The 3,137-nt window shown below is 43.9% G+C and overlaps 1 protein-coding gene across 1 annotated transcript in view; it reads left to right on the top strand.

Annotated features, from left to right (window-relative positions):
- LOC109462068 (multiple epidermal growth factor-like domains protein 6) overlaps positions 1-3,137 on the top strand; it is a 12,157-nt gene that overhangs the window by 2,879 nt on the left and 6,141 nt on the right. The window lies entirely within an intron of this gene.

The following is a 3,137-nucleotide window of genomic DNA, read 5'->3' as shown; positions in this document are numbered from 1 at the left end:
TTCGCCACGGGTTCTCTCAACGGACAAACTCCCTTGGCATGCTTATCTCTCTATTTGGCCGATTTCTACTCTTTCCAGCCGCCTCCCCAAGCCTGGTAGAGGCTATGAAAAGCGCCCTCTGGCAAAGTTTTGTCCTGGATAAATAAATACAGACCTAAACAGCTATAAATCTCATAAATTTTCATCTCCGTTCCAGCCTGTGGGTCTAACGGGTTCGGGCTGGAGTGTGAGTACAAGTGTTCAGACGAGACGGACGCCCGGGAGACGTGTGCAGGGAGGCTGTTCTGCATCCAGGACCCCTACGCATGCTCATGCTACATCGGCTTCAAACCGCCGGAGTGCCAGGATCGTAAGGCTCTTTCACTCGTCCATTCATTCATTTATTCATTTAATCATTCATCAATCATCCGTAAGTCTCTTTCATCAGATTAGTTTTATCTATGTGCTATTTTTAGACTTTTGGATGTATTGTAATCTGTTCAACTGTTAGGTGTTTGTCTGTGCTTTTGTACCAGGATTTCCTGAAAAACAGGCCAGAGTGGCCTGAGTGTGATACCTGGTTGAACAAAATAAAGTAGAAAGTTGAATTAACTCACTCACTCACTCGCTCACTCACTCATTCATTCACTGTGACATTACCACTGTGGCCACTTAATTAGATACTTTTTACGCATGTTACGCACAATGATTTACACTGTGCATGAGCAGTTCAAACCATTACCAGCTTTTTACCAGGTAGATGTACTTTCTAGTAGTTCCTAAGACATTAAAGTTATTCATTCATCCTTCCATCTTATGTACTATGTTACTCAGTATAATATACATGTAACATGATCATACTCTGATGTACGCATTTAGCCCCATGGGCACCAACACGAAATAACGATTCTATTATTATCCTGACCATTTTCTTAGCCTGTGATGAGAAGACATTCGGAGTGAACTGCCTGAAACAGTGTAACTGTAAGGAGCAGTGTGACAGGAGAGTGGTTATATGTTAACCTGTTTCCCTCCGTGTAGCCTGTGATGAGAAGACATTCGGAGTGAACTGCCTGAAACAGTGTAACTGTAAGGAGCAGTGTGACAGGAGAGTGGTTATATGTTAACCTGACTATTTCCCTCCGTGTAGCCTGTGATGAGAAGACGTTCGGAGTGAACTGCCTGAAACAGTGTAACTGTAAGGAGCAGTGTGACGTCGTGAACGGAGCCTGTGATGACGGATGCGAGGCGGGATGGGAGGGAGGCGACTGTCAGACAGGTGAGAACTATATAATCGAACCCAGAACCGTGCATATATAGTTCTATGCCTGAATGGGCTACGGTCAGGCACAGTTCTGGATAGTCTCTATCGTACCCAGAACCGTGCCTGTCTAGTTCTATTGCCTGAATGGGTTAGGGTCAGGACAAAGCTTGGTTTCGGATAAGACAAATCTCGGTGTGACCTTACCGATTCTATGTGCAGTACTGGTGTGTTAGGCCATGCGGCGCTTTACCCACTGTGTATGCAGTATTTGGAGAAATTGATTAAGAGATTACCTGTGGATAAAATTACATCATAAAATATACAGTTTCACCCCATTCACGAAAACCCAAAACATTTTCCAAACGTCTGCAAACTTGGACGTCACGAAAACCCAAACAAAATTACAGGAAGTCTGAAATCTCCAATTTCTTATTTCAGAGTGCGCGGAAGGAAAGTTCGGTGAGGACTGTACAGAGACCTGCCACTGCCTGGATGACGTGGCCTGTGACAGGTTCACGGGTCGCTGCCCAAACGACACATGCGCAGGAGGCTGGGTGGGAGAGATCTGCCAGGACAGTGAGTTCTCCTGCGGTTTCATTGATCTTTTTGCTGGTTTGGCAGTAAAACTAGTCAACGGCTATTATTGGCAAGGGTAATTCAGCATCTGCAGTAAAGATACAGTATCTAAAGCATAACTATAGTGAAGCCAGGGCTGCCCAAGTAGTCAATGGCTATGTCCAACAAGGCCAGTACAAGATATTTAAAACATCCAGTATAGTATCCATATTATCTACAGTAATACTACAGTATGTACAGTGAGGTAATGGTATAGTTTGTATAGTAAACATGTTGACAGCAATGACAGAACGTCGAGACATTACATCATGAACTCGGTGAAGAGTGGTCTGTATTTTGTCACGTTTTTGCTCTCGTGTCGCGGCGAAGTGCAATTCTTTACCCGGATCCAGATACTAGTGGTAAAATGCTCCATTATCAAGAGTGGGACAAGATCATTAAAGTCGAGACAGTTAGGAGTGGGACACAGTCATTCTAACAGACTGAGACATTTAGAAGTGGGACATCAACGTTCAAGCACCATAACAATACGTGTTGTCTGTGCATCTGGGGCGTAACACTTAACACGGTTGTGTCCGCACTTTATGTGAAGTGCACTTTCCATGGCGCATGCCATAAAAACACACAGTGAAAGACAGTGCTAGCATCCTGTTGGCTAAACAAACACTCTATATTTGTCACCCCTATTTCTATCTTCCTAATTTGTAGGAATAGGCATAACTTGGAATCTGTATCTGTATCTGTATCTGTATAGCCGGTATAACCGCCTTTCGGCGTAACACACCAGCTTCGCAGGCACGCGGCGCGGCGGCAGCTGGCTATATTACACCGATCGACTTGTTACACCTAACCCTTGAACTTCTAGCTCTAGACATTGTTTAAAGCTATCTATTGACAGTGCCCCTACTGTACCTGGTGACAGTGAGTTCCACTCTGCGATAGTTCTAGGAAAGAATGAATTCTTGAACACCTCAATCCTTGGTTGATAACTCTGGTACTTGAATGCGTGGCTATTTCTTGTTCTCTTCTGGGCTGGTATTAGGTACTTAGTAGTTGGGACATCCACCAGTTTATTAGTCATTTTGTACATCATGCATAGTCTAGACATCTTTCTTCTGTCTTCAAGTGAGGTCCACTGTAGGTTTCTTTTCATTTCCGTGACACTAGCACCTCTTACATAGTTGTTCATACAGAATCTTGCAGCTTGATTCTGTACCCTTTCCAATTTGTCTTTGTCTTTCTTTGTATATGGATCCCATACTGTCGCAGCGTATTCTAGGTTCGGTCTTACAAGTGACGTGTATGCAAGTGATTTTAC

This window comes from Branchiostoma belcheri, unplaced genomic scaffold (genome assembly GCF_001625305.1).
Source record: "Branchiostoma belcheri isolate BF01 breed outbred unplaced genomic scaffold, Haploidv18h27 scaffold99, whole genome shotgun sequence".
NCBI lineage: Eukaryota > Metazoa > Chordata > Leptocardii > Amphioxiformes > Branchiostomatidae > Branchiostoma > Branchiostoma belcheri.
Note: the sequence above shows the minus strand (reverse complement) of the source record. Positions and strands in the feature narration are given on the sequence as shown.